Below are 18,516 nucleotides of genomic sequence, written 5' to 3' on the forward strand. Positions count from 1 at the left end.
TCTGGCACCTGTGATTAGTCTGGCAGAGGCGTTCAGAGTAGTTCTTAGCGGAGCTAACCTAGATTTAGGAAGCCCAGCTAGGGTCACCAAGCCATATTCTACTCGTGAGATAACTATGGATTGAACAGCTGACTGGATGTCCTTGGGAGGTAGGAAAGGTTTGATTTTCCTAGAGAGTTAAGCTGATGATTGGTACTCTTAATGGTGGCACTGATGTGACCTTGCATGTTTAGAAAATTGTCCAGGGTGACACCTAAAGAGCAAGTGGAGTTCGCCATATGCGGGGTGGAGTTGAGTGCGGAGATTTTTTTTGATCCAGTTTTGCATGGGGGCCTCGTGGTTGCAGGGGGTAATCGGGAGAAATTCTATTTTGAGGGAATTTAGTAACAGATGGTTATGTGTTAGCCATTGTTGAGTTGTTGAATGTCACCGCATGATGCAAGAGAGGTGCCACTGTTCAATCAGGAGACGCAAATCAAATATTTTCAGTGTTTGGCTCATACACAGACACTTGGCTTGGCTAATTTGTTTACTCGATACCTCAGTCCATTGTGTACCCAGCCCTTGCCATGAGCTCAGCAAGGCCGGATTTGGTGCAGAGAAAGGCCTAATGGTGCAATAAATTTCCATGAATCTAGGCCTACACAATGATATTCTAATTCATCACCAGAGTTTAAGTCGCCTTATATGGTATGCAATTGAAACAGGCCTCAGATTTTCCAACAATAACTATAATAGGTAATCCAATTGAGCGATGTTGTCCCCATTTCAATTTCACATTATACTTCTTATTACATTCGTGGAGACCATTTGCTTTTTCTAGAGGTTTTTTTCATGCAACATATTACAGTCGCCTCTAGGAATCTGGGTGAGTTCAGGTAGGTGTTCATAACAGGTCAAAATTGAGGTAACTTGAACTGAGACTGAAGGCAGTTCGAAATCCTCACAGTGCCTTTCAGTCAGTCATAAATGTGCGCAGACTATTTACTCATCCAGTTCCTAATATGGCCTCACTGTTGAGTACACAGAGCACTGCTCACATACGTGCCAATTGCAATTAACCATTTTATGTGAAAGTGTAAAGGAGGTATATACAGCAGTCACAGAAAATAAGCTTCTGTGTTCAATGGCGAGGAAAGTGGGTATGTATGTGAGTGAGAATGTGAATGAGTAATGGAGAGTGAGTGAGAATAACCCTGAGTGATTGAGAATGAGAGTGGCAAGGGTTGGGGAGTGAGAATAAGTGTGAGTGAGAATGAGTGTGAATGAGAATAAGAGCCTGGAATTATTTGGGTTACCTCACGTCTCTCGCTGGAATTCAGTGCATGTATTACACCTCATCAGTTTGAAAGATCACCAGCCATCACTGCCTTGAATGTGCAAGATGCAGTAAAAGGTGAGTTAGTGAGGTTGTGCAATGCACAGGTTATTATATATGTGGAAGCAGCCGAATAGTTGGCCCCCACGGTGGTGGCCTGCATACCCAGTAGAAACATTAGACTATGCATAGACCTCGGAGGTCTCAATGAAGAGGTTGTATTGGACAAATCCCTTCTTTCAAGTCTGGTGGTCCTGCTGTCAACAGTATTGGAAGCTTAGTTCTTCACCACCCAGAAATTGGCATCTGCATATCACCAGATCAGAGGGCATGGGAAGTCTCAGGAGCATATGGCCTTCATAACTCCCATGGGGTCTTTCAAGTTTCTAAGAAGACCATTTGGGTTGGTCTCAGAGGCATCAGTCTTCCAGAAGGTCATGTACAGTCTGGTGGGAGATCTTGTGGGTGAGAAGTGTTTATAGGATGATGTTCTGATCTACGTCAGCTCCATGAAAAAAAACATGATCACAAAGTGCATTTGGTGTTCAAATGACTGGAGGATGCTAGTCTGACTTTAAAGGTTGATAAGTGCAAGTTTAGCAGACATGAGATAACCTGGGGAAGTGAGGCCAATAAAGGAACTTGTTGATTCCAAAAGTGCATCAGCAACACTGGAAGGTAAAGAAGAAGCAGAGTCCTTCCTTGGCATCATTTAACTTTATAGCTGTTGTATACCTAGCATCACCAGAAAATCTGTTCTTTTGAGGAAGTTGTAGAAGAAGGGTGTGGGGTTTGTATGTAGCAAGGAATGCAGGAATTAATTTGAGTTGTTACGGAGGAACTTGCTGGAGGACCTAACTGTCAACCATTTGTGCAAAGAACAAAGACAATTATTGTGACTGACACGAGTGGTATGGGGCTGTGTGGAATTTTGATACAGAGGTTCGGTAAAAAAGAGAGGGCGATTATATGTTCGTCTCGTTGCATCTGTGGCACTGTACAAAAGCACTCTGTGATCGAGAGGAAGGCCCTATAAAATAGATGGGGTGTCAGGATATGCCAGGGGGTTCCATCTTGGAACCTGCTTTTCCTCCATACCCCAGCAAATATTCCTGAGTTGGAAGCATAGCAGGCTCGCTTTCCTCTCCTGCTCCCTACCGGTCTGCATAAAACTCCCTTTATGAGCAATTGGTTGTTTCTTTCGTTTTAGTTATGTCCTGGCTGGGAACAGTTGTTTCAGTTGTTGAAAGTAAAATGATGACAGACTATAAAGAACTCTATGCTCTGTTGTATAGAATACAAATGTATGACTCATAATACTTTTAGCAAACTATTTTCTTTTACTTAAACCTGTGACCAGAAATTATACACAGATCTCTCCAGTAGGTGCATTAATCACCAGACCAATTTTGACAGCATTATACTCTCCAACTAGCTAGATACTGATCTGCAGCATACACTTTCAGTCATTTTGCTATTTTGAAGCGCTTTCTTTTGTAAGCAACTAAGTCAAACTAGCTCTACAAATTGTTTCCTTGGGGGGGAAGCAGAGATCGAAGTGGGCAGGGTAACGGTGGAATGCCTGTCCTAAGCTTTATTCATTTGATCTAAACAGATCCTATACTTTTCATTTAAAAAACACGAAAGGTTGAGTTGCCGCAGGTTGAAAGGGAAGAAGAAGGAACTCCAGGTTACCTGCTACTTAAAGAAATATGAATGTGTGCAATCGGCAAATCGGAAGACTTGGGAGCCAGTATAAGCGTCAGTTGATAGAATCTGGAATATAACCTATGTTATACAGTGATATATTTTTTTAAACAAGTAACTTGCTGGTTACAGTGCTTTCTGTTACAAGCTTGGGCCTCTTAGCCTTCCAAGTACACATCCCAGTTTCCCAGAGCACCCACCAGAATTCAAATCAGAGACCTTCAGGTTACACCCACTGACCTCTGAAGAGATAGCATTAACCAGCCGAGCTGTCCTACCAGAAAACTGCATTTTCCACAGAGAAATTTAAGTTGCATTTATTTTTGATTTGAGGTGCATTATATTTGATATGCAGTTACTTGTAGATGACAGGCCAACACAAAAAGTTACTGAATTTTTTTTTCCTTCCCCTGGTACCTGCTGTAAATGTAAATGTAAATGTACAGGATTTTATATAGCGCAAATCACAGAGCGGTTTCTAAGCGCTTGCTTAGGGAACCCGTCCTAGTATTCCCCTGTGAGATAACCCCGGCAGGGTACCTGCAAGGTGAAAGCCAGGCATCCCGTCACGAGGGGCCGTTGTGGAGATTAAGGAAGCTATTGCCCAGAGTCGCAGAGTGTGAACCCATGAATCGAGTAGGCACCGGAGCGAGAATTGTCGAGTCCATGGACATTTTTTAGGACTCAAGACCCCACCGAGCCGGGAATTGAACCCAGGTCCCGGGCTGACCTCTGCTTCCAGGTCTGCCTCCTCTAACCAGTGAGCCACACTTCTCCACCCTGTTGTGTGTTTTTACGTGCTTCTCTCCTTTTCTCCCCCTTTCCCGCTGTGCCCACTCCTGCCGCTTTTCCAGCCGCTGTCTCCCCTGCGCCCCGCCCCCTCAGCTCCCATTCGCTGCCCCGCTCCCACCTCCCAGCTGCTCCTCCCTCCCTAACCCTCTTAAATGGAGGCCGCGCAGCGGCCACACAGTGGCCGAAGGCGTGCCTAAGGCAAGCCCCTTCTGCGCCTGGACCGCGCTCAGCGCCAGGACCCCTGGCCCTCGCAAATGCTGCGATTCCCGCCTCTGCTATGACTCGAGCACCCTCCATGCACTCAACGCCAGACGATCACGCACCTGCTGCCTGGCCGCCCGAAGCGCATCCAAGGACCCTTCTTCTGCTGGAACTGTAGCTTCACCAGCATGCGGCCAGCCGACCCACCTACCGAAGAACCCAACTTCCTCAGATGCATCCTGCTCAACACCCACTCCGCCTGCAAACACGCCGTCGAACGCTGGGACCTACTCAAACACCAACGCCCCAGACGTCGCCTTCCTGACGGAGACCTGGCTGAACCACTCCTCGGGACCCAACATCGCCATAGCCATCCAGGAAGGCTACAAAATCACCCGCAAGGATCGCACCAACGGAATAGGAGGAGGAATTGCCATTGTCCACAGAAACACTCTCAAAATCTCGACACACACCGACGACACCCTCAGCACCGCCGAGCACCTGCACTTCCAGATCCACACCGACCTTAACACCACCGTCAGAGGTATCCTCATTTACAGACCCCCCCGGACCCTGACCACAGTTCAGCGTTTCCATCGCTGACTTCATCAGTCCACACGCCCTAACCTCAGACTACATCCTCCTCGGGGACCTGAACTTCCACCTCGAAAACAACGACGACTTCAAATCCTCCACCCTGATCGACAACCTCGCCAACCTCGGACTCAGACAACTCGTCACAACACCCACTCACTCCGCCGGCAAACACGCTTGACCCCATTTTCCCAGCAAGCACCCACGTCCTCTTCGACCGCACCACCGAACTCCACTGGACCAACCCCCGTTGCATCCACTTCACCTTCCGGAAACCCACCACACACCACCGCACCCAGCAGATGCCTCGCCACAGCTGGGACAAGATCACCGAGGACCAGCTAACCACTGCCCTCGCCCAGAGCCCACCCGCAGACTCGACCGACCCCAACGCCGCAGCCTCAGACAATGGATCAACGACTGCGCCAACACCATTGCCCTGCTCAAGAAGCCCCCAACATTCACACCAGCAAGAGAGGCAGCTGGTTCACCGAAGACCTCCAGGCCTCCAAGAGAACCTACCGGAAACTAGAAAAAACTGTACCCGTGAAAGAACACTGGAAAACTACACAGCTCACAGGAACGCCACCCGCCGACACCACCAACTCATCAGATCCGCCAAAAGGACCGCCTTCAGAGACCGCATAAACAACAACGCACACAACAGCAAAGAGCTCTTCAGCATCATGAAGTAACTCTCCAACCCCAGCTCCAACACCAATGACATCCCACCGTCACAAGACCTGTGCGACTCGCTGGCCACCTTCTTCCATCGCAAGATCGCAGACATCCACCACAGCTTCAACACCGTCACCACCCCGGCAACCACCGACACCGCCTGCTCGCCTGGACCAAAATCAAGGACGACGACACCATCAAGATCATGAACACCGTCCACTCCGGACCCCCGGAAGACCCCTGCCCACACCACATCTCGAGACAGCAACCTTCCCGGAGAGCTGGAAGCACGCAGAGATCAACACTGTACTGAAGAAACCCAAGGCGGACCCCAAGGATCTCAAGAACCTCCGACCCATCTCCCTGCTCCCGTTGAAGGTCATCGAAAAGGCCGTCAACAAACAACTGACCAGCTTCCTCGAAGAGAACAACATCCTGGACCCGTCCCAGTCCGGGTTCCGCAGCAACCACAGCACTGAAACTGCCCTCATCGCCGCCACCGGCGACATCAGGATCCTGCTCGACAACAGAGAAACCGCAGCCCTCATCCTCCTGGACCTGTCAGCCGCTTTCGCCACAGTCTGCCACCAAACACTAAGAGCACGCCTCCACGACACCGGAATCCAAGCGAAAGTCCTGGACTGGACCACCTCCTTCCTCTCCGGGAGAACCCAGAGCGCCTGCCTCCCCCCTTCCGCTCTGAAGCCACTGAGGTCATCTGCGGCGTACCCCAAGGCTCATCCCTCAGCCCAATGCTGTTCAACGTCTACATGGCACCACTCACCCACGTCGCCCAACCTAAACATCATCTCCTACGTCTACGACACCCAGCTGATCCTCTCGCTCACCAAGGACCCCCACACCACCAAAACCAATCTCCACGAAGGAATTAAGGCCGTCGACGACTGGATGAGGAACAGCTGACTGAAGCTGAACTCAGACAAGACGGAGGTCCTCATCCTCGGCTCCACCCCCTCGGCCTGGGACGACTCCTAGTGGAAGTCGGCACTAGGAGCACTCCCTACACCCACCGACCACGCACGAAACATAGGGGTCATCCTCGAATCGACACTCTCCATGACTAAGCAGGTACAACACCGTCTCCTCCTCCTGCTTCAACACCCTCTGCATGCTTTGCAGGATCTTCAAGTGGATCCCCACCGAAACTGGAAGGACGGTCACCCAGACCCTCGTCAGCAGTAGACTGGACTACGGCAACGCACTCTGCGCAGGAGCCCCGGCCAAACTCCTGAAACGGCTCCAAGCATCCGGAATGCCTCCGTCCGCCTGATTCTCAACATCCTCTGCCACATCACACCCCACCTGAGAGACCTGCATTGGCTCCACATCAACAAGAGGGTAACCTTCAAGCTCCTCACCCACTCACACAAGGCACTCCACGACTCCAGACCTACCACAGACCGATCTCTCGCCACCGTCCCCCACATTCGAAGATTGACCGCCGGCGGCAGATCATTGTCCCACCTCACCGCCAAGACGTGGAACACCCTCCCCATCCACCTACGGCAGACCGAAGACCTCCTAACCTTCAGGAGACTTCTCAAGACCTGGCTCTTCGAACTGTAGCAGCACCCCCCCCCCCTCCCCCCTAACGCCTTGAGACCCTCAAATGCTATGATTTGATTGATTGAATATTTTGTTCTTTTTAGCCACACCTTTGATCCCTCGCCCAACACTCACTGACCACGCACCCACTGTACCCAGATCACAGTTCCAATACTTTCTTTATGGACTTTGACTGCAGGGGAGAACATGTAAAAATAAAAAGGCTTATATAACAGCAGTCCATAAAAGGATTCTGGTAGATTCCTCCAAACTCCCCACAAACAGACACACTAACAATTTTTGGATTCTTTGTAATATTAGTTTATATTTCCACCAGCACTGTTCTGTAAACTACATCAAGGATCTCCAACCTCTCTGTAATAAGAGCTACTTATTTTCAGTGAAAATCATCCCGAGCTACTAATATTGTTAGTGTTGTAATAGTGACCACATCAGACGAGATTTCATTGATGTCCATCATATGCAAGATTACCAGCAGTGATCACCTCAGTGCATCAGACAGGGTTCCCAATAGCAATGTTAAAAAAACAAAAGGCTTGGCGAGTTTCACATGCCGCTGCATAAAAAGTGCATCATAGTCATAGGTGCAATAACTCCCGAACCAATGTTATGACATTAGTAATAAGTCTGCCCAATACCACATGATTTATTGCTTAAATATTAGCTTTAAATATATTTTGAAAATGTAGCATTCAGACATCGGATCTTGATAGGGGATGCTGGTGTTTTTCTCCAAACATCAGCTTATGAGTTCCGAAAGAACACAAATTTTGATCTCAAATATACACTCCAAATGTTGGTATTCATATATTAGTTCAGCCAAGCAAAACCTTCTGACTTGGTAGGATGGTCTGACTGCACACAGGAGAGCTAATTACAATTCACTGGTAGCTGAAGTGGACAGCAACTTGGTGGAGAAGCCTACCCACATACTTCTTTTATGAAGCCTCTACTTAAGGTGTCATACGGATCTTCACAACTAGAGGCGCTCTTTCTACCTGCTGTACTTTCGTGCCACTTTTGAACTCTATGATGAAGCATACAGTAAGTACTTCCTGGAACGAACTGTTCTCAGCCTCTTGGGTTGCTCGACTGTCCGGAGCGGACGGCTGCGGCTTCGAAAGGGCAGTCACCGGCCCACGATGTGCTCGAGAGAGCCCGTGAGGATGGGTCCAGCGGCCGCCAGGTGACAGCAGGGCCGGCGCTGTCAGTTCCGGGTACAGTAGTGCTCGTTCCGAGTGTCCGTTTTTCATGTTTATTATTCCATGTCTGACAGACTTGTGAGAAGGGGCCGCTGCGTGACGCCGCCTTAACGGGCGTTGTGGTGACGCAGCGCGCCAAAGGAAGTTGGGAGTTGTAGTCTTTTCTTCATGCATTCGAAAAGATTTATCTCGTACACGTGTGTTTGGTGTTAGGGGACCCTGAGCTGGACGATTTCTTAGAATGGGAATAGTCTAAAGCTCCTAATAGGGTCTGAAGGGCTGTCATTTTCTACAACTTGTCCATTCATGGTTTTTCTTTGTATTCTTTCTGGGACTTGTAGTTTCATTATTTTATAAATGTGACAAAGCCCATGCTAATTAAACGTTCTTGTATGGCTGAGCTACTGTCATGAACTTGGGAAGCTAGAGAGCTGTTTAGTTGCTGCCAACAGGTAACGCCTCTCTATTGTGGATTTATTGCGAATAGTGCACTGCATGCTGTTAGAAGTCCCAAAAGTGAAACTACCAACTTGTTATGAATTGATGACGGTGTTGCACATTGCCTTTTAAAAAATAAAAATAGCTTGAATGTGGCTCAAAGGTATAAGAACACTACAACAGAAACAGACTGTTACACATTTTTTTAGGCACAGCGAGACTGCAAGTGGTTTGATCAGAATCACTGGCTGTTGGGTCGAGGCCAGGATTCTAAGCCTGTTTCTCTACAGGTTTCACAGTTAACAGTGCTGGCCACATCTCTACCCCAACTATGGTCGCCACCAGGGCCATTTCTGCCATTAGGCAGGACTAGGCGGTCGCCTAGGGCGGCAAAAGGTGGAGGGCGGCAAAAAACATGCAGGCAGAAGCAGCACCTATAAGTGGAGTGCAAGCGCACCTGCTTTATGCTTGTACATTGCTGCGCAACGCTGAGCGCACCCCAGCATAGTGGTGGATCGTGGGGTGTGTGGAGAGGAGCGGGCGGGCGATACACACTACCAGTGTTGTATGTGCAGGTACCTCCCCAGAGCCGTCAATCTAGTAGCGTGGGATAGCGCTACCAATGACAGCCCTGGGCATCATAATTTCGGCCAATCCCTGAGCGGTGCTTCAGCAGCTACTGATGGTGACGGCATGACGCGCACCCCCCTCTTGCTGTCGGTGCGTGGGGGACGGCCGGACTGTGTGTGTGGCGCTGTTGGCTAATGGAGAATTGACTGCCAGGCAGGCCTCCTGACCTGTTGACTGCTGCCACTGCCCCACAACAACACAGACCTGTCACCTGTCCCGGTCGGCGGCCTTCTACCCCGAATCCTCGGCTCCTGCTGCTTGAGACCCCAGAGTCTCACCCTGGTAGTAGTGCCGGTGGTGGCGCGGAGCTTCATACTGAGGCCAGCAGTGCACGAGCCTCAGAGCCTGCAAACTGCACATCCGATTCCGGGGTCTGTTCTGCGCGTGGATGTGACTGTTTCACCCGAGAACATGTGAGTCGAGTAAGAACATCATCATGCAGGCCTGCTGCGTGCGAACGTGCAAAATATTTGTAATGAGTACTGTAATTTTAAATGAGGCCTGTGAGTGAGTCTCTGAGATCATCTCGGTCCTCACGGCCCCAGAGACGGGCGCACAACTGTTAGGGATATAGATGTTGGCCTGGGTTTCGTTTATAAATTATTTGTTGCAGCAGAAGCCCAGATCCAAAAATCATAAAATGGCGGGCAATGGGATTGGCGGCCGCGGTCCCATGTCCAGGCGGCAGGCCTTGGCTCCAGTCCGTGAGGTGATAGATTCCCGCCACCACTGTCCATGTGGGCGAGGCTGGGTCCCTTCAATGAATATTAGCAACAGGCTTCCTGTGGAATATTAAGTTTATTTTTGAATGAGAGTTTTAGGGAGCTGGCATAAGCACCTGTGCTTGCACGTGAGGTAAACAGAGGTACCCGGGGGCTTCTGGTGGGTGGACAGGGTGGTGACTGGTAAATGTCAGTTCACCAGAGGCTCAAGCTGACAACTCAAATAAATCACAATCTAATGAAAGTAAGTGAGGTCAGATATACAGACGTTTTACAGTGGCAAACAGCAATTGGGACTGAACAGTTTTAATAGGTACAAACCCTATTTTAGTAGTCAAGTACTACCATCTTCTAAACCGGCGTAGGAACTTCCTTTGTAATTGTTATTTGGAAGACGTGTGTTGTAGGTGTCCTTTCCAAATAAAACAAGCATTGAGCTTTTTTGCAAAAGGAAAGGGGTCTCTGGGTCGAGGTCAGGACACGGGAGAGGGGGCTGCGAAGAGCGTGTGCCTTTCACTGCCTTAAAGTCTGAGGCCCCCCTTCCCTTGCGCTGCACGCATTCCAGCAACGTGTGGAACTGTCTGGGCCTGGTGTCAAGAGTGCAGAGGCCCTTACGTGGTACAACATTAAAAGCTATCTGCAGAGGCAGCAAGCCACAGAGATCATGCACATTAAGACATTCTATCTGGGGGAATCATTCTTTAAAAATGTGTTTTCTGATCTACCAAATTAGTATTTGTGAAATATGAAAATAATGTAATTTTTATCATTTATTCCAATTTCAAGAACGCACCACAAGGGGGCATGGCCGGGTTCTAATCATGATGAACGGGCTCCAATTGAGGTCTATCCATAGTCCAAATTATCCTACATAATCCTCCTAAATCTTTTAATTTGTACCACGGAAGGGCTGGCAGTGGTGAAATGCGGTGGCACTGGCGCTCCGCACTCTTGACACAAGGCCCAGACAGTTCAACACGGATAGAAAGTTTTAATTTGCATGATCTCTGTGGCTTGCTGCCACTGCATATAGCTTTTAATGTTTATTTAACCTATTTCCATCAGAATTCATTTTAATTCCTCTTAGCTGAAACGGGAAGAAGGACCCTCAGTGGATGATGTGTCAATAATATTCATCCTTCTTCAAGAGGAACACCCTCTGGTCTGCTGTTATGTGATATTGCTACATTTATCATATCGGCTGAGCACTCATGTCATTTAGTTTTGAGTCCAGGACAGGTAGGAGCACACAGTACAGGTAGTGGATGGTGTTGCACATGCTGGAGTTGATGTCGTCGTTCAACCTAACAAGGCCCCAATGGTCCATGCATGTAACGGGAAGCTGACTGGTGATTTGTTTCAGACCATGACAATGAGAAGCATGCGTTGTGTTCTGCAGCAGGATTGCTGATTGCTGGCGCACAGTAGGTCAAGTGTGTGTTGTGTGTAGTCATGCCACCTATATAGCTAAGGTAAATTACAGTGCAGTAGGTGGATCACTGCCTGTGGCAGATAGGAAAAGAGCCACACATGCAACTCCTCTGCACACTAAAATGATGTTGGATGGAGTCACAGCAGTGAGCCTTAATCACATGGTAACATGCACTACTGCCTTCTGCTTAAACACATGGGCAACTTGATATACAACATGACATCCATCCAAACACACAAATCCATGCTCTTCTGTATACTTATTATATTTGAACGGCAAAAGCATGTTATTCAAAAGTCTTAGGCTATCATTTGCTTCACCAAATTACAAAATGGAGAAGAAGAGGTTCCCCCCCTGGGCTCTTCCCTTCCCCCAGGCAGGGAAAGTATACGTCTGCCCTGCCCCAGGAGTGTGTGTGTATATATATGTATGTGTATATATATATATATATATATATATGTATATATATATATATATATATGTATATATATATATATGTGTGTGTATATATATATGTGTGTGTATATATATGTATGTATATATATATATATATATATATATATCCACACAGCGCAGGTTTGCCCAAAGCGGAGAGACCACAGGAGGTTTACAGTTGAGCTTGTATTCTTTTAATGAAAGCTTGCCAGCAGTCTCTGCAACAGTAAAGTTACCCCAGAGTTTTAAAATAGCCAGACGCGTTTCAGGACACCCATAGTCCTTTCTTCAGTGGCTTAAGTTGAAAGGAAACAGGAAGCACATTTATTCACGCACTGAGTTAATTAGCAAACACCTGCCTGTGAGGGCGCGGCCGTGTGCACAGCCTTCTGGTTGTTGAAGTGCGTGATAGTTTTCTCCAAGTGGGTGTGCTGCATGAGTCCTCAAAATTACTCCTAATTTACTTCCCAAGTGGGTAGGAGTAAGTTGCTGTGCGTTGTCTGCCATGCTCTTGCGCTGCCATTAACAAGCGATCTGACCCCCTCCTGCAAGGCGCCAGATCCTCTCCTTCCGTGATGCTGACATCGGTAGTGTCAGCTCTGGAGCCGCTCATCAGTGGTGGGTCATCTCCCCGACCGGGACCGGCCGGAAACATCCACACAGCGCAGGTTTGCCCAAAGCGGAGAGACCACAGGAGGTTTACAGTTGAGCTTGTATTCTTTTAATGAAAGCTTGCCAGCAGTCTCTGCAACAGTAAAGTTACCCCAGAGTTTTAAAATAGCCAGACGCGTTTCAGGACACCCATAGTCCTTTCTTCAGTGGCTTAAGTTGAAAGGAAACAGGAAGCACATTTATTCACGCACTGAGTTAATTAGCAAACACCTGCCTGTGAGGGCGCGGCCGTGTGCACAGCCTTCTGGTTGTTGAAGTGCGTGATAGTTTTCTCCAAGTGGGTGTGCTGCATGAGTCCTCAAAATTACTCCTAATTTACTTCCCAAGTGGGTAGGAGTAAGTTGCTGTGCGTTGTCTGCCATGCTCTTGCGCTGCCATTAACAAGCGATCTGACCCCCTCCTGCAAGGCGCCAGATCCTCTCCTTCCGTGATGCTGACATCGGTAGTGTCAGCTCTGGAGCCGCTCATCAGCGGTGGGTCATCTCCCCGACCGGGACCGGCCGGAAACATCCACACAGCGCAGGTTTGCCCAAAGCGGAGAGACCACAGGAGGTTTACAGTTGAGCTTGTATTCTTTTAATGAAAGCTTGCCAGCAGTCTCTGCAACAGTAAAGTTACCCCAGAGTTTTAAAATAGCCAGACGCGTTTCAGGACACCCATAGTCCTTTCTTCAGTGGCTTAAGTTGAAAGGAAACAGGAAGCACATTTATTCACGCACTGAGTTAATTAGCAAACACCTGCCTGTGAGGGCGCGGCCGTGTGCACAGCCTTCTGGTTGTTAAAGTGCGTGATAGTTTTCTCCAAGTGGGTGTGCTGCATGAGTCCTCAAAATTACTCCTAATTTACTTCCCAAGTGGGTAGGAGTAAGTTGCTGTGCGTTGTCTGCCATGCTCTTGCGCTGCCATTAACAAGCGATCTGACCCCCTCCTGCAAGGCGCCAGATCCTCTCCTTCCGTGATGCTGACATCGGTAGTGTCAGCTCTGGAGCCGCTCATCAGCGGTGGGTCATCTCCCCGACCGGGACCGGCCGGAAACATCCACACAGCGCAGGTTTGCCCAAAGCGGAGAGACCACAGGAGGTTTACAGTTGAGCTTGTATTCTTTTAATGAAAGCTTGCCAGCAGTCTCTGCAACAGTAAAGTTACCCCAGAGTTTTAAAATAGCCAGACGCGTTTCAGGACACCCATAGTCCTTTCTTCAGTGGCTTAAGTTGAAAGGAAACAGGAAGCACATTTATTCACGCACTGAGTTAATTAGCAAACACCTGCCTGTGAGGGCGCGGCCGTGTGCACAGCCTTCTGGTTGTTGAAGTGCGTGATAGTTTTCTCCAAGTGGGTGTGCTGCATGAGTCCTCAAAATTACTCCTAATTTACTTCCCAAGTGGGTAGGAGTAAGTTGCTGTGCGTTGTCTGCCATGCTCTTGCGCTGCCATTAACAAGCGATCTGACCCCCTCCTGCAAGGCGCCAGATCCTCTCCTTCCGTGATGCTGACATCGGTAGTGTCAGCTCTGGAGCCGCTCATCAGCGGTGGGTCATCTCCCCGACCGGGACCGGCCGGAAACATCCACACAGCGCAGGTTTGCCCAAAGCGGAGAGACCACAGGAGGTTTACAGTTGAGCTTGTATTCTGCACACGGCCGCGCCCTCACAGGCAGGTGTTTGCTAATTAACTCAGTGCGTGAATAAATGTGCTTCCTGTTTCCTTTCAACTTAAGCCACTGAAGAAAGGACTATGGGTGTCCTGAAACGCGTCTGGCTATTTTAAAACTCTGGGGTAACTTTACTGTTGCAGAGACTGCTGGCAAGCTTTCATTAAAAGAATACAAGCTCAACTGTAAACCTCCTGTGGTCTCTCCGCTTTGGGCAAACCTGCGCTGTGTGGATGTTTCCGGCCGGTCCCGGTCGGGGAGATGACCCACCGCTGATGAGCGGCTCCAGAGCTGACACTACCGATGTCAGCATCACGGAAGGAGAGGATCTGGCGCCTTGCAGGAGGGGGTCAGATCGCTTGTTAATGGCAGCGCAAGAGCATGGCAGACAACGCACAGCAACTTACTCCTACCCACTTGGGAAGTAAATTAGGAGTAATTTTGAGGACTCATGCAGCACACCCACTTGGAGAAAACTATCACGCACTTCAACAACCAGAAGGCTGTGCACACGGCCGCGCCCTCACAGGCAGGTGTTTGCTAATTAACTCAGTGCGTGAATAAATGTGCTTCCTGTTTCCTTTCAACTTAAGCCACTGAAGAAAGGACTATGGGTGTCCTGAAACGCGTCTGGCTATTTTAAAACTCTGGGGTAACTTTACTGTTGCAGAGACTGCTGGCAAGCTTTCATTAAAAGAATACAAGCTCAACTGTAAACCTCCTGTGGTCTCTCCGCTTTGGGCAAACCTGCGCTGTGTGGATGTTTCCGGCCGGTCCCGGTCGGGGAGATGACCCACCGCTGATGAGCGGCTCCAGAGCTGACACTACCGATGTCAGCATCACGGAAGGAGAGGATCTGGCGCCTTGCAGGAGGGGGTCAGATCGCTTGTTAATGGCAGCGCAAGAGCATGGCAGACAACGCACAGCAACTTACTCCTACCCACTTGGGAAGTAAATTAGGAGTAATTTTGAGGACTCATGCAGCACACCCACTTGGAGAAAACTATCACGCACTTCAACAACCAGAAGGCTGTGCACACGGCCGCGCCCTCACAGGCAGGTGTTTGCTAATTAACTCAGTGCGTGAATAAATGTGCTTCCTGTTTCCTTTCAACTTAAGCCACTGAAGAAAGGACTATGGGTGTCCTGAAACGCGTCTGGCTATTTTAAAACTCTGGGGTAACTTTACTGTTGCAGAGACTGCTGGCAAGCTTTCATTAAAAGAATACAAGCTCAACTGTAAACCTCCTGTGGTCTCTCCGCTTTGGGCAAACCTGCGCTGTGTGGATGTTTCCGGCCGGTCCCGGTCGGGGAGATGACCCACCGCTGATGAGCGGCTCCAGAGCTGACACTACCGATGTCAGCATCACGGAAGGAGAGGATCTGGCGCCTTGCAGGAGGGGGTCAGATCGCTTGTTAATGGCAGCGCAAGAGCATGGCAGACAACGCACAGCAACTTACTCCTACCCACTTGGGAAGTAAATTAGGAGTAATTTTGAGGACTCATGCAGCACACCCACTTGGAGAAAACTATCACGCACTTCAACAACCAGAAGGCTGTGCACACGGCCGCGCCCTCACAGGCAGGTGTTTGCTAATTAACTCAGTGCGTGAATAAATGTGCTTCCTGTTTCCTTTCAACTTAAGCCACTGAAGAAAGGACTATGGGTGTCCTGAAACGCGTCTGGCTATTTTAAAACTCTGGGGTAACTTTACTGTTGCAGAGACTGCTGGCAAGCTTTCATTAAAAGAATACAAGCTCAACTGTAAACCTCCTGTGGTCTCTCCGCTTTGGGCAAACCTGCGCTGTGTGGATGTTTCCGGCCGGTCCCGGTCGGGGAGATGACCCACCGCTGATGAGCGGCTCCAGAGCTGACACTACCGATGTCAGCATCACGGAAGGAGAGGATCTGGCGCCTTGCAGGAGGGGGTCAGATCGCTTGTTAATGGCAGCGCAAGAGCATGGCAGACAACGCACAGCAACTTACTCCTACCCACTTGGGAAGTAAATTAGGAGTAATTTTGAGGACTCATGCAGCACACCCACTTGGAGAAAACTATCACGCACTTCAACAACCAGAAGGCTGTGCACACGGCCGCGCCCTCACAGGCAGGTGTTTGCTAATTAACTCAGTGCGTGAATAAATGTGCTTCCTGTTTCCTTTCAACTTAAGCCACTGAAGAAAGGACTATGGGTGTCCTGAAACGCGTCTGGCTATTTTAAAACTCTGGGGTAACTTTACTGTTGCAGAGACTGCTGGCAAGCTTTCATTAAAAGAATACAAGCTCAACTGTAAACCTCCTGTGGTCTCTCCGCTTTGGGCAAACCTGCGCTGTGTGGATGTTTCCGGCCGGTCCCGGTCGGGGAGATGACCCACCGCTGATGAGCGGCTCCAGAGCTGACACTACCGATGTCAGCATCACGGAAGGAGAGGATCTGGCGCCTTGCAGGAGGGGGTCAGATCGCTTGTTAATGGCAGCGCAAGAGCATGGCAGACAACGCACAGCAACTTACTCCTACCCACTTGGGAAGTAAATTAGGAGTAATTTTGAGGACTCATGCAGCACACCCACTTGGAGAAAACTATCACGCACTTCAACAACCAGAAGGCTGTGCACACGGCCGCGCCCTCACAGGCAGGTGTTTGCTAATTAACTCAGTGCGTGAATAAATGTGCTTCCTGTTTCCTTTCAACTTAAGCCACTGAAGAAAGGACTATGGGTGTCCTGAAATGCGTCTGGCTATTTTAAAACTCTGGGGTAACTTTACTGTTGCAGAGACTGCTGGCAAGCTTTCATTAAAAGAATACAAGCTCAACTGTAAACCTCCTGTGGTCTCTCCGCTTTGGGCAAACCTGCGCTGTGTGGATGTTTCCGGCCGGTCCCGGTCGGGGAGATGACCCACCGCTGATGAGCGGCTCCAGAGCTGACACTACCGATGTCAGCATCACGGAAGGAGAGGATCTGGCGCCTTGCAGGAGGGGGTCAGATCGCTTGTTAATGGCAGCGCAAGAGCATGGCAGACAACGCACAGCAACTTACTCCTACCCACTTGGGAAGTAAATTAGGAGTAATTTTGAGGACTCATGCAGCACACCCACTTGGAGAAAACTATCACGCACTTCAACAACCAGAAGGCTGTGCACACGGCCGCGCCCTCACAGGCAGGTGTTTGCTAATTAACTCAGTGCGTGAATAAATGTGCTTCCTGTTTCCTTTCAACTTAAGCCACTGAAGAAAGGACTATGGGTGTCCTGAAACGCGTCTGGCTATTTTAAAACTCTGGGGTAACTTTACTGTTGCAGAGACTGCTGGCAAGCTTTCATTAAAAGAATACAAGCTCAACTGTAAACCTCCTGTGGTCTCTCCGCTTTGGGCAAACCTGTGCTGTGTGGATGTTTCCGGCCGGTCCCGGTCGGGGAGATGACCCACCGCTGATGAGCGGCTCCAGAGCTGACACTACCGATGTCAGCATCACGGAAGGAGAGGATCTGGCGCCTTGCAGGAGGGGGTCAGATCGCTTGTTAATGGCAGCGCAAGAGCATGGCAGACAACGCACAGCAACTTACTCCTACCCACTTGGGAAGTAAATTAGGAGTAATTTTGAGGACTCATGCAGCACACCCACTTGGAGAAAACTATCACGCACTTCAACAACCAGAAGGCTGTGCACACGGCCGCGCCCTCACAGGCAGGTGTTTGCTAATTAACTCAGTGCGTGAATAAATGTGCTTCCTGTTTCCTTTCAACTTAAGCCACTGAAGAAAGGACTATGGGTGTCCTGAAACGCGTCTGGCTATTTTAAAACTCTGGGGTAACTTTACTGTTGCAGAGACTGCTGGCAAGCTTTCATTAAAAGAATACAAGCTCAACTGTAAACCTCCTGTGGTCTCTCCGCTTTGGGCAAACCTGCGCTGTGTGGATGTTTCCGGCCGGTCCCGGTCGGGGAGATGACCCACCGCTGATGAGCGGCTCCAGAGCTGACACTACCGATGTCAGCATCACGGAAGGAGAGGATCTGGCGCCTTGCAGGAGGGGGTCAGATCGCTTGTTAATGGCAGCGCAAGAGCATGGCAGACAACGCACAGCAACTTACTCCTACCCACTTGGGAAGTAAATTAGGAGTAATTTTGAGGACTCATGCAGCACACCCACTTGGAGAAAACTATCACGCACTTCAACAACCAGAAGGCTGTGCACACGGCCGCGCCCTCACAGGCAGGTGTTTGCTAATTAACTCAGTGCGTGAATAAATGTGCTTCCTGTTTCCTTTCAACTTAAGCCACTGAAGAAAGGACTATGGGTGTCCTGAAACGCGTCTGGCTATTTTAAAACTCTGGGGTAACTTTACTGTTGCAGAGACTGCTGGCAAGCTTTCATTAAAAGAATACAAGCTCAACTGTAAACCTCCTGTGGTCTCTCCGCTTTGGGCAAACCTGCGCTGTGTGGATATATATAT

The 18,516-nt window shown here is 49.3% G+C and overlaps 1 protein-coding gene across 8 annotated transcripts in view; it reads left to right on the forward strand.

The window, feature by feature from the left end:
• Positions 1-18,516, forward strand: part of ABCC10 (ATP binding cassette subfamily C member 10) — a 450,580-nt gene that overhangs the window by 59,203 nt on the left and 372,861 nt on the right. The window contains exon 1 of one of the 8 annotated variants that reach the window (XM_086925985.1): positions 7,924-8,094. The exons of the other annotated variants lie outside the window; for them this stretch is intronic. The gene's annotated coding sequence lies outside the window, so the exon portion shown is untranslated. Of the gene's footprint in view, positions 1-7,923; positions 8,095-18,516 lie in introns of those variants that run through there. 8 annotated transcript variants of the gene reach the window in all.

This window comes from Lissotriton vulgaris, chromosome 6, assembly GCF_964263255.1.
Source record: "Lissotriton vulgaris chromosome 6, aLisVul1.2, whole genome shotgun sequence".
Lineage (NCBI taxonomy): Eukaryota > Metazoa > Chordata > Amphibia > Caudata > Salamandridae > Lissotriton > Lissotriton vulgaris.